The sequence below is a fragment of the Mesoplodon densirostris genome, chromosome 8 (assembly GCF_025265405.1).
Source record: "Mesoplodon densirostris isolate mMesDen1 chromosome 8, mMesDen1 primary haplotype, whole genome shotgun sequence".
Lineage (NCBI taxonomy): Eukaryota > Metazoa > Chordata > Mammalia > Artiodactyla > Ziphiidae > Mesoplodon > Mesoplodon densirostris.
Window position 1 is genome coordinate 73487497 of NC_082668.1, and position 13963 is coordinate 73501459.

The following is a 13963-nucleotide window of genomic DNA, read 5'->3' on the forward strand; positions in this document are numbered from 1 at the left end:
TTATTATTTTTGTTATTGTAGGCAGTGGTGTGTTAGTAAATGTTTAATAGTGGACTTTCTGGGGGGTGGGGAATGCCTGATTTGTAATATTTGCCGACTTCCATGGTGCAGATACTCCCACCTGGCTGATTTCAAGCTATCAAGGACCCCACTGAATGCAGAATTGGAAAGAGATGTGCAGTGGCTCTCCACTATTTAGTATTTCTGCTGTACAGATACATTGGACATAAATAATCTTTAGTGCACCGATATAGTAAAATGTAGTAAAATAATTAGGAGGTGATACTTTCTGAGTATTTATTACCTTGGTTTTTAGTATAATCTATTTAATTTCAAGTTAATACAATTTAATTTTTTAATAGTTGGCTGTAGCTACTGGCTCACAAGAGTCTTGACAATTTAACAACCTGCTTAATTATCCTGGTCTGAGCCTGGCTCCAGCACATCACTAATTGTAGGCAATATACCACGGTAGGGGCTTTAAATCTCACTTTCTACAGGTAGTTTTTGAATAGTTAAGCTTTGAATATGTTTACAAACTTGTCAGTTCCTTTCAGAAATGAGAATACAGAAAATTAACCAAATGAATGAGCCCTGCCCCCAGGCTGTAGCTGAAACACCAGAACCCTGCTTAGTTTGATTCTCAAATGCACTCACCTCCCCCCAACTTTGAACTCCTCTGAAATTGGTATGCATCTTATAATTGAGATATGTACTTTCTCATCATTTACTTGGCAGTGTTTTTCTATGGTACCTAGAATAATGGTGCATTTTAACAAGTTACGGCATCTTAGAGTTGCTGGAATATGGCACTTTTAAAGTATGTGAAATTGCTGATTTGGCTAAGACATTGTTAGATTATTTTTTCTTATTGGAAAATGCAAGAAAATCCCTTCATGTTCCAGGGGTTGAGTATCTTAACATTAATTCAAAATATCTAAGTACTGTGTTAGTAAGAACAAAAAAGGCCCAATCTATCAAATGAAGGGAGTTGACATTAAAATGTTCTAGCTCTTAAAGTCAAAACTATCATGTTCTGAGAAGGAAACATCATTATTTTTCTCCTCATCATTACTTCAGTGTTGACATTTATTGTGTGAAGAATGAAGCATGTGCTAATCTATTTCTTGTAGTAATTGGCTATATCCGTTATATGTTTTAGTGATGGTAAATAAGCAGTTGTTGATGCAGAAAGAGCCTGTAGGTGACATCTGAAATGTAACTAAGTATTATGACCCAGAGAGAGAGAAAATTGCCTTCAGTTCATCTGCTGCCAAGTCATTCCATCTTCTGATTTTAGAGAAAAGCCATGTTGATTTCATGTCAGGGCAGAGAAACAAATAGGAAGTTATATTTTCTCTCTGCCCTCGGCCTGTCATCGCAAATTAGTTCACTCGTATGTATCATCCTTGTACACATTAGTGGAATGAAAGTAGGAAAAGCAAAAGGGTGGTGCTTTTTCTGTGGAGTTTAATTGTTGGTTCATATCTTATCTTTTAGAATAGAAAATAAATTTGCTTTGTTTTTCTGCTTAAAATGGCTGTACATTTCAGTGAAAATATTTGAAAACTATAGAAAACTTTAAAAATGAAAATAAAAATCATGCATAATAATCCCATCACTTACAAATAACACTTTTGTGCAGAACTTTTTGTGAGTATCTCTGATTTTTTTCAGAGGAAAGTTCTTTTTCATGGTATCATCATGTTAAGAGAACAGACATTTGTAAGGTTTTGTAAAATGCCTCCAGGAATTTGGATCTGTTTATACTCCTAACAATAGTATATGAGAGTGCTTATCCACTGCACCCATGCTAACATAAGATATGATCATTTAATTTGCCAATTTAATAGCAAACATCACATCTCATTATTAATTTTTGTCTAATTGATTAATGATACTCTGATTAAGGTTGAACTTCCCTTGCACATGTTCATTAGCATTTACATTTCTTTTGTGATTAGCTTGTTCATGTCCTTTGTCCACTTTTTTTTTAATCTCTCTTTTTTTATTTTTAACATCTGTATTGGAGTATAATTCCTTTACAATAGTGTGTTAGTTTCTGCTTTATAACAAAGTGAATCACCTGTATATATACATATATCCCCATATCTCTTTCCTCTTGCATCTTTCTCCCTCCCCCCCTCCCTATCCCACCCCTCTAGGTGGTCACAAAGCACCGAGCTGATCTCCCTGTGCTATGCGGCTGCTTCCCACTAGATATCGGTTATACATTTGGTAGTGGGTATATGTACATGCCACTCTCTCACTTTGTCCCAGCTTACCCTTCCCCCTTCCCATGTCCTCAAGTCCATTCTCTAGTAGGTCTGCGTCTTTATTCCCATCTTGCCCCTAGGTTCTTCATGACCATTTTTTTTTTTTAAATCCCGAACTCCCTAACTATCCCTCCCCTCTCCGAATTCTTTTTTTTTTAATGTTTATTTATTTATTTATTTCTTATTAGTCATCCATTTTATACACATCAGTGTATACATGTCAGTCCCAATCTCCCAATTCATCACACCACCATCCCCACCTCCCACCGCTTTCCCCCTTTGGTGTCCATACGTTTGATCTGTACATCTATGGCTCAGTTTCTGCTCTGCAAACTGGTTCATCTGTACCATTTTCTAGGTTCCACATATATGCGTTAATATACGATACTTGTTTTTCTTTTCCTGACTTACTTCACTCTGTATGACAGTCTATAGATGCATCCACGTCTCTACAAATGACCCAAGTTCATTCCTTTTTATGGCTGAGTAATATTCCATTATATATATGTACCACATCTTCTTTATCCATTCGTCTGCTGATGGGCATTTAGGTTGCTTCCATTACCTGGCTATTATAAATAGTGCTGCAATGATCATTGGGGTGCATGTGTCTTCTTTTTTTTTTTTTTTTGCTGTATGCAGGCCTCTCACTGTTGTGGCCTCTCCCGCTGCAGAGCACAGGCTCCGGACGCGCAGGCTCAGTGGCCATGGCTCATGGGCCCAGCCGCTCCGCAGCATGTGGGATCTTCCCAGACCGCGGCATGAACCCATGTCCCCTGCATCGGCAGGCGGACTCTCAACCACTGCGCCACCAGGGAAGCCCTATGTGTCTTTTTGAAGTATGGTTTTCTCTGGGTATATGCCCAGTAGTGGGATTGCTGGATCACATGGTAATTCTATTTTTAGTTCTTTAAGGAACCTCCATACTGTTCTCCACAGTGGCTGTATCAATTTACATTCCCACCAACAGTGCAAGAGGGTTCCCTTTTCTCCACACCCTCTCCAGCATTTGTTTGTAGATGTTCTGAGGATGCCCATTCTAACTGGTGTGGGGTGATACCTCATTGTAGTTTTGATTTGCATTCCTCTAATAATTAGTGATGTAGAGCAGCTTTTCATGTGCTTCTTGGCCATTTGTATGTCTCCTTGGGAGAAATGTCTATTTAGGTCTTCTGCCCATTTTTGGATTGGGTTGTTTCTTTTTTTAATATTGAGCTGTATGAGCTGTTTATATATTTTGGAGGTTAATCGTTTGTCCAGTGACTCATTTGCAAATATTTTTTCCCATTCTGAGGGATGTCTTTTCATCTTGTTTATGGTTTCCTTTGCTGTGCAAAAGCTTTGAAATTTCATTAGGTCCCAATTGTTTATTTTTGTTTTTATTTCCATTGCTCTAGGAGGTGGATCAAAAAATATCTTTCTATGATTTATGTCAAAGAGTGTTCTTCCTGTGTTTTCCTGTTAAGAGTTTTTAGTGTCCGGTCTTACCTTTAGATCTCTAGTCCATTTTGAGTTTATTTTTGTGTAGGGTGTTAGGGAGTTTTCTAATTTTAGGTCTCTAATCCATTTTGAGTGTATTGTTGTGTTGGGTGTTAGGGATTTCTATTTTCATTCTTTTACGTGTAGCTGTCCAGTTTTCCCAGCACCACTTATTGAAGAGACTGTCTTTTCTCCATTGTATATCTTGCCTCCTTTGCGATAGATTAGTTGACCATAGGTGCGTGGGTTTTCCTTGGGCTTTCTATCTGTTCCACTGATCTATGTTTCTGTTTTTGTGCCAGTACAATATTGTCTTGATTACTGTAGCTTTGTAATATAGTCTGAAGTCAGGGAGTCTGATTCCTCCAGCTCTGTTTTTTTCCCTCAATACTGCTTTGTCTATTTGGGGTCTTTTGTGTCTCCATACAAATTTTCAAAATTTTTGTTCTAGTTCTGTAAAAAATGCCATTGGTAATTTGATAGGGATTGCATTCAGTCTGTAGATTGCTTTGGGTAGTAGAGTCATTTTCACGGTATTGATTCTTCCGATCCAAGAACATGGTTTATCTCTCCCTCTGTTGATATCATCTTTAATTTCTTTCATCAGTGTCTTATAGTTTTCTGCATACAGGTCTTTTGTCTCCCTAGGTAGGTTTATTCCTAGGTATTTTATTCTTTTTGTTGCAGTGGTAAATGGGAGTGTTTCCTTAATTTCTCTTTCAGATTTTTCATCATTAATGTATAGGAATGCAAGAGATTTCTGTGCATTAATTTTGTATCCTGCAACTTTACTACATTCACTGATTAGCTCTAGTAGTTTTCTGGTGGCATCTTTAGGATTCTCTATGTATAGTATCATGTCATTTGCAAACAGTGACAGTTTTACTTCTTCTTTTCCAATTTGTATTCCTTTTATTTCTTTTTCTTCTCTGATTGCCACGGCTAGGACTTCCAAAACTATCTTGAATAATAGTGGCGAGAGTGGACATCCTTGTCTTCTTCCTGGTCTTAGAGGAAATGCTTTCAGTTTTTCACCATTGAGAATGATGTTTGCTGTGGGTTTGTCATATATTGTGCCTTTATTATGTGGAAGTAGGTTCCCTCTATGCCCACTTTCTGGAGAATTTTTATCATAAGTGGGTGTTGAATTTTGTCAAAAGCTTTTTCTGCAACTATTGAGATAATCATATGGTTTTTATTCTTCAATTTGTTAATATGGTATATCACATTGATTGATACGCATATATTGAAGAATCCTTGCATCTCTGGGATAAATCCCACTTGATCATGGTGTATGATCCTTTTAATGTGTTCCTTGATTCTGTTTGCTAGTATTTAGTTGAGGATTTTTGCATCTATATTCATCAGTGATATTGGTCTGTAATTTTCTTTTTTTGTAGTATCCTTGTCTGGTTTTGGTATCAGGGTGATAGTGGCCTCATAGAATGAGTTTGGGAGTTTTCCTTCGTCTGCAATTTTTTGGGAAGAGTTTGAGAAGAATGGATGTTAGCTCTTCTCTAAATGTTTGATCGAATTCACCTGTGAAACCATCTGGTCCTGGACTTTTGTTTGTTGGAAGATTTTTAATCACAGGTTCAATTTCATTACTTCTGGTTGGTCTGATCATATTTTCTGTTTCTTCCTGGTTCAGTCTTAGAAGGTTCTGCCTTTCTAAGAATTTGTCCATTTCTTCCAGGTTGTCCATTTTATTGGCATATAATTGCTTGTAGTAGTTTCTTAGGATGCTTTGTACTTCTACCATGTCTGTTGTAACTGCTCCTTTTTCATTTCTAATTTTATTGATTTGAGTCCTCTCTCTATTTTTTTTTTTTTTTTTTTTTTTTTTTGCGGTACGTGGGCCCCTCACTGCTGTGGCCTCTCCCGTTGCGAAGCACAGGCTCTAGAAGCGCAGGCTCAATGGCCATGGCTCATGGGCCCAGCTGCTCCGCAGCATGTGGGATCCTCCCGGACCGGAGCACGAACCTGTGCCCCCTGCATCGGCAGGCGGACTCCCAACCACTGCGCCACCAGGGAAGCCCTCTCTCTCTTTTTCTTGATGAGTCTGGCTAATGGTTTGTCAATTTTGTTTATCTTCTCAAAGAACCAGCTTTTAGTTTTATTGATCTTTGCTATTGTTTTCTTTGTTTCTATTTCATTTATTTCTGCTCTGATCTTTATGATTTCTTTCCTTCTGCTAACTTTGGGTTTTGTTTGTTTTTCTTTCTCTAGTTACACTAAGTTAGATTTTTTTATTTGAGATTTTTCTTGTTTCTTGAGGTAGGCTTGTATAGCTATAAACTCCCCACTTAGAACTGCTTTTGCTGCATCCCATGGGCTTTGGTTCGTTGTGTTTTCATCATCATTTGTTTCTAGGTATTTTTTGATTTCCTGTTTGATTTCTTCAGTGTTCTCTTGGTTATTTAGTAACATATTGTTTGCCCTCCATGTGTTTGTGTTTTTTATGGTTTTTTCCCTGTTATTGATTTCTAATCTCATAGCGTTGTAGTCAGAAAAGAGGCTTGTTATGATTTCAGTTTTCTTAAATTTACTGTGGCTTGATTTGTGACCCAAGATGTGATTTATCCTGGAGAATGTTCAATGCACACTTGAGAAGAAAGTGTAATCTGCTGGTTTTTTTTTTTTTTTTTTTTTTTTTTTTTTTTTTGCGGTACGCGGGCCTCTCACTGTTGTGACCTCTCCCATTGCGGAACACAGGCTCCGGACGCGCAGGCTCAGCGGCCATGGCTCACGGGCCCAGTCGCTCCGCGGCATGTGGGATCTTCCCGGACCAGGGAATGAACCCGTGTCCTCTGCATCGACAGGCGGACTCTCAACCACTGCGCCACCAGGGAAGCCCCAAATCTGCTGTTTTTGAATGTAATGTCCTATAAATATCAATTAAATCTATCTGGTCTATTGTGACATTTAAAGCTTGTGTTTCCTTATTAATTTTCTGTTTGGATGATCTGTCCATTGGTTAAGTGAGGTGTTAATGTCCCTCACTATTATTGTGTTACTGTCGATTTCCTCTTTTAGAGCTCTTAGCAGTTGCCTTATGTATTGAGGTGCTCCTATGTTGGGTGCACATATATTTATAATTGTTATATCTTCTTCTTGGATTGATCCCTTGATCATTATGTAATGTCCTTTCTTCTCTCTTGTAACATTCTTTATTTTAAAGTCTATTTTATCTGATGTGATTATTGCTACTCCAGCTTTCTTTTGATTTCCATTTCCATGGAATATCTGTTTCCATCCCCTCACTTTCAGTCTGTATGTGTCCCTAGGTCTGAAGTGGGTCTCTTCTAGACAGCATATATATGGGTCTTGTTTTTGTATCCATTCAGCAAGACTGTGTCTTTTGGTTGGAGCATTTAACCCATTCACATTTAAGGTAATTATCGATATGTATGTTCCTATGACCATTTTCTTAATTGTTTTGGCTTTGTTTTTGTAGGCCCTTTTTTTTCTCTTGTGTTTCCCACTTAGAGAAGTTCCTTCAGCATTTGTTGTAGAGCTGGTTTGATGATGCTGAATTCTTTTAGCTTTTGCTTGTCTGTAAAGCTTTTGATTCCTCCATCGAATCTGAATGAGATCCTTGCCGGGTAGAGTAATCTTGGTTGTAGGTTCTTCCCTTCCATCACTTTCAGTATATCATGCCACTCCCTTCTGGCTTGTGTAGTTTCTGCTTAGAAATCAGCTGTTAACCTTATGGGAGTTCCCTTGTATGTTATTTGTCATTTTCCCTTGCTGCTTTCAATAATTTCTCTTTGTCTTTAATTTTTGCCAGTTTGATTACTATGTGTCTCGGCGTGTTTCTCTTTGGGTTTATCCTGTATGGGACTCTGCGCTTCCTGGACTTGGGTGGTTATTTCCTTTCCCATATTAGGGAAGTTTTTGACTATAATCTCTTCAAATATTTTCTCAGGTCCTTTGTCTCTCTCTTCTCCTTCTGGGACCCCTATATTGCGAATGTTGTTGCGTTTAATGTTGTCCCAGAGGTTTCTTAGGCTGTCTTCATTTCTTTTCATTCTTTTTTCTTTATTGTGTTCCACAGCAGTGAATTCCACCATTCTGTCTTCCAGGTCACTTATCCGTTCTTCTGCCTCAGCTATTCTGCTATTGATTCCTTCTAGTGTAGTTTTCATTTCAGTTATTGTATTGTTCATCTCTGTTTGTTTGTTCTTCAATTCTTCTAGATCTTTGTTAAACACTTCTTGCATCTTCTCCATCTTTTCCTCCATTCTTTTTCTGAGGTCATGGATCATCTTCACTATCATTATTCTGAATTCTTTTTATGGAAAATTGCCTATCTGCATTTCATTTAGTTTTTTTTCTGGGGTTTTGTCTTGTTTCTTCACCTGGGATGTAGCCCTCTGCCTTTTCGTCTTGTGTATCTTTCTGTGATTATTCTTTTTTTTTTTTGGATTCCATATATATGTGTTACATATGGTATTTGTTTTTCTCTTTCTGACTTACTTCATTCTGTATGACAGACTGTAGGTCCATCCACCTCACTAAAAATAACTCAACTTCGTTTCTTTTTATGGCTAAGTAATATTCCATTGTATATATGTGCCACATCTTCTTTATCCATTCATCCGATGATGGACACTTAGGTCGTTTCCATCTCCGGGCTATTGTAAATAGGGCTGCAATGAACATTCTGGTACATGACTCTTTTTGAGTTATGGTTTTCTCAGGGTATATGCCTAGTAGTGGGATTGCTGGGTCATATGGTAGTTCTATTTGTAGTTTTTTAAGGAACCTCCATACTGTTCTCCATAGTGGCTGTACCAATTCACATTCCCACCAGCAGTGCAAGAGTGTTCCCTTTTTTCCACACCCTCTCCAGCATTTTCTAGATTTTTTGATGATGGCCATTCTCACTGGTGTGAGATGATATCTCATTGTAGTTTTGATTTGCATTTCTCTAATTTAGATGTTTAGATTAAAGATGTTGAGCATTCTTTCATGTGTTTGTTGGCAGCCTGCATATCTTCTGTGGAGAAATGTCTATTTAGGTCTTCTGCCCATTTCTGGATTGGGTTGTTTGTCTTTGTTATTGAGCTGCATGAGCTGCTTATAAATTTTGGAGATTAATCCTTTGTCAGTTGCTTCATTTGCAAATATTTTCTCCCATTCTGAGGGTTGTCTTTTGGTCTTGTTTATGGTTTCCTTTGCTGTGCAGAAGCTTTTAAGTTTCATTAGGTCCCATGTGTTTATTTTTGTCTTTATTTCCATTTCTCTAGGAGGTGGGTCAAAAAGGGTCTTTATGTCATAGAGTGTTCTGCCTATGTTTTCCTCTAAGAGTTTGATAGTTTCTGGCCTTACATTTCGGTCTTTAATCCATTTTGAGCTTATTTTTGTGTATGGTGTTAGGGAGTGATCGAATTTCATACATTTACATGTCCCTGTCCAGTTTTCCCAGCACCACTAATTGAAGAGGCTTTCCTTTCTCCACTGTACATTACTGCCTCCTTTATCAAAGATAAGGTGACCATATGTGCGTGGGTGTATCTCTGGGCTTTCTATCTTGTTCCATTGATCTATCTTTCTGTTTTTGTGCCAGTACCATACTGTCTTGATTACTGTAGCTTTGTAGTATAGCCTGAAGTTAGGGAGCCTGATTCCTCCAGCTCCATTTTTCGTTCTCAAGATTACTTTGGCTGTTTGGGGTCTTTTGTGTTTCCATACAAATTGTGAAATTTTTTGTTCTAGTTCTGTGAAAAATGCCAGTGGTAGTTTGATAGGGATTGCATTGAATCTGTAGATTGCTTTGGGTAGTAGAGTCATTTTCACAATGTTGATTCTTACAATCCAAGAACATGGTATATCTCTCCATCTATTTGTATCATCTTTAATTTCTTTCATCAGTGTCTTATAATTTTCTGCATACAGGTCTTTTGTCTCCTTAGGTAGGTTTATTCTTAGATATTTTATTCTGTTTGTTGCAATGGTAAATGGGAGTGTTTTCTTGATTTCACTTTCAGATTTTTCATCATTAGTGTACAGGAATGCCAGAGCTTTCTGTGCATTAATTTTGTATCCTGCTACTTTACCAAATTCATTGATTAGCTCTAGTAGTTTTCTGGTAGCATCTTTAGGATTCTTTATGTATAGTATCATGTCATCTGCAAATAGTGGCAGCTTTACTTCTTCTTTTCCATTTTGGATTCCTTTTATTTCCTTTTCTTCTCTGATTGCTGTGGCAAAAACCTCCAAAACTATGTTGAATAGATTGGTGAGAGTGGGCAACCTTGTCTTGTTCCTGATCTTAGTGGAAACGGTTTCAGTTTTTCACCATTGAGGACGATGTTGGCTGTGGGTTTGTCATATATGGCCTTTATTATGTTGAGGAAAGTTCCCTCTATGCCTACTTTCTGCAGGGTTTTTATCATAAATGCGTGTTGAATTTTGTCGAAAGCTTTCTCTGTGTCTATTGAGATGATCATATGGTTTTTCTCCTTCAATTTGTTAATATGGTGTATCACGTTGATTGATTTGCATATATTGAAGAATCCTTGCATTCCTGGAATAAACCCCACTTGATCATGGTGTATGATCCTTTTAATGTGCTGTTGGATTCTGTTTGCTAGTATTTTGTTGAGGATTTTTGCATCTATGTTCATCAGTGATATTGGCCTGTAGTTTTCTTTCTTTGTGACATCCTTGTCTGGTTTTGGTATCAAGGTGATGGCGGCCTCGTAGAATGAGTTTGGGAGTGTTCCTCCCTCTGCTATATTTTGGAAGAGTCTGAGAAGGATAGGTGTTAGCTCTTTTCTAAATGTTTGATAGAATTCACCTGTGAAGCCATCTGGTCCTGGGCTCTTGTTTGTTGTAAGGTTTTTAATCACGGTTTCAATTTCAGTGCTTGTGATTGGTCTGTTCATATTTTATATTTCTTCCTGATTCAGTCTTGGCAGGTTGTGCATTTCTAAGAATTTGTCCATTTCTTCCAGGTTACCCTTTGTACTGGCATACAGTAGCTTGTAGTAATCTCTCATGATCTTTTTTATTTCTGCAGTGTCAGTTGTTACTTCTCCTTTTTCATTTCTAATTCTATTGATTTGAGTCTTCTCCCTCTTTTTCTTTATGAGTCTGGCTAGTGGTTTATCAATTTTGTTTATCTTCTCAAAGAACCAGCTTTTAGTTTTATTGATCTTTGCTATCGTTTCCTTCATTTCTTTTTTATTTATTTCTGACCTGATTTTTATGATTACTTTCCTTCTGCTAACTTTGGGGTGTTTTTGTTCTTCTTTCTCTAATTGCTTTAGATGCAAGGTTAGGTTGTTTATTCATGATGTTTCCTGTTTCTTAAGGTAGGATTGTATTGCTATAAACTTCCCTCTTAGAACTGCTTTTGCTGCGTCCCATAGGTTTTGGGTCGTCGTGTCTCCATTGTCATTTGTTTCTAGGTATTTTTTTGTTTCCTCTTTGATTTCTTCAGTGATCACTTAGTTATTAAGTAGTGTATTGTTTAGCCTCCATATATTTGTATTTTTTACAGATCTTTTTCTGCAATTGATATCTAGTCTCATAGCGTTGTGGCGGAAAAGATACTTGATACAGTTTCAATTTTCTTAAATTTACCAAGGCTTGATTTGTGACCCAAGATATGATCTATCCTGGAGGATGTTCCATGAGCTCTTGAGAAAAATGTGTATTCTGTTGTTTTTGGATGGAATGTCCTATAAATATGAATTAAGTCCATCTTGTTTAATGTATCATTTAAAACTTGTGTTTCCTTATTTATTTTCATTTTGGATAATCTGTCCATGGTGAAAGTGGGGTGTTAAAGTCCCCTACTATGAATGTGTTACTATCGATTTCCCCTTTTATGGCTGTTAGTATTTGCCTTATGTATTGAGGTGCTCCTATGTTGGGTGCATAAAAATTTACAGTTGTTATATCTTCTTCTTGGATCGATCCCTTTATCATTATGTAGTGTCCTTCTTTGTCTCTTCTAGTAGTCTTTATTTTAAAGTCTATTTTGTCTGATATGAGAATTGCTACTCCAGCTTTCTTTTGGTTTCCATTTGCATGGAATATCTTTTTCCATCCCCTCACTTTCAGTCTGTATGTGTCTCTAGGTCTGAAGTGGGTCTCTTGTAGACAGCATATATATGGGTCTTGTTTTTGTATCCATTTAGCCAATCTGTGTCTTTTGGTTGGAGCATTTAGTCCATTTACGTTTAAGGTAATTATCTATATGTATGTTCCTATTCCCATTTTCTTGATTGTTTTGGGTTCGTTATTGTAGGTCTTTTCCTTCTGTTGTGTTTCTTGCCTAGAGAAGTTCCTTTAGCATTTGTTTTAAAGCTGGTTTGGTGGTGCTGAACTCCCTCAGCTTTTGCTTGTCTGTAAAGGTTTTAATTTCTCCATCAAATCTGAATGAGATCCTTGCTGGGTAGAGTAATCTTGGTTGCAGGTTTTTCTCCTTCATAACTTTAAATATGTCCTGCCAGTCCCTTCTGGCTTGCAGAGTTTCTGCCTAAAGTTCAGCTGTTAATCTTATGGGGATTCCCTTGTGTGTTATTTGTTGTTTTTGCCTTGCTGCTTTTAATATGTTTTCTTTGTATTTAATTTTTGACAGTTTGATTAACATGTGTCTTGGCATATTTCTCCTTGGATTTATCCTGTATGGGACTCTCTGTGCCTACTGGACTTGATTAACTATTTCCTTTCCCATATTAGGGAAGTTTTCAACTATAATCTCTTCAAATATTTTCTCAGTCCCTTTCTTTTTCTCTTCTTCTTCTGGAACCCCTATAATTTGTATGTTGTTGCATTTAATGTTGTCCCAGAGGTCTCTGAGACTGTCCTCAGTTCTTTTCATTCTTTTTTCTTTCTTCTGCTCTGCAGTAGTTATTTCCACTGTTTTATCTTCCACATCACTTATCCGTTCTTCTGCCTCATGTATTCTGCTATTGATCCCATCTAGAGTATGTTTTATATCATTTATTGTGTTGTTCATCATTGCTTGTTTCATCTTTAGTTCTTCTAGGTCCTTGTTAACTATTTCTTACATTTTGTCTATTCTATTTCCAAGATTTTGGATCATGTTTACTATCATTATTCTGAATTCTTTTTCAGGTAGACTGCCTATTTCCTCTTCATTTGTTAGGTCTGGTGGGTTTTTATCTTGCTCCTTCACCTGCTGTGTGTTTTTCTGTCTTCTCATTTTGCTTATCTTACTGCATTTGGGGTCTCCTTTTTCAGGCTGCAGGTTCATAGTTCCCGTTGTTTTTGGTGTCTCTCCCCAGTGGCTAAGTTTGGTTCATTGGGTTGTGTAGGCTTCCTGGTGGAGGGGACTAGTGCCTGTGTTCTGGTGGATGAGGCTGGATCTTGTCTTTTGTGAGATTGTAGCAATTCAGTCACATCTTCAGGCTCCACTTCTCATTCTTGTTCTCTTGCTGTTTCTGCCACATCTGCAGTTACTTCCTCCACTGAAGTCTTAATCCCTCCAAATCATTCCTGAAGGTTGGAATCAACTTCTTCCAAACTCCTGTTATTGTTAATATTTTGACTTCTTCCCATGAATCAAAAATGGTCTTAAGGGCATCTAGAGTGGTAAATAGTTTGCCTAAGGTTTTCAATGTGGTTTGCCCAGATCCATCAGAGGAACCATTATTTATGTCAGCCATAGCCTTACAAAATATGTTTCTTAAGAATAAGACTTGAACGTTGAAAGTACTCTTTAGTCCATGGGCTACAGCATGGATGTAATGTTAGCAGGCATGAAAACAACAAGAATCTCATTGTCCATCTCCCTCAGAGCTCCTGGGTGACCAGGTGCTCATTGTCAATGAGCAGTAATATTCTGAAAGGAATCTTTTGTTTTCTGAGCAGTAGGTGTCAACAGTGAGCTGAAAATATTCAGTAAACCATGTTATAAATGGATGTGCTGTTATCCAGGCTTTGTTGTTCCATGTATAGAGCACAGGCAGAGCAGATTTAGCATAATTCTTAAGGACCCTAGGATTTTAAGAATGGTAAATGATCATTGGCTTCAACTTAGAGTCACTAGCTGCATTGGCTTCTAACAAGAGAGTCAGCTATTCCTTTAAAGCTTTGAAGCCAGGCATTGACTTCACCTCTTTGGCTATGAAAATCTTAGATGACATCTTCTTCCAATAATATAAGACTGTCTACATTGAAAATGTGTTGTGTAGTGTGGCCACCTTCATTAATTATCTTACATAGAT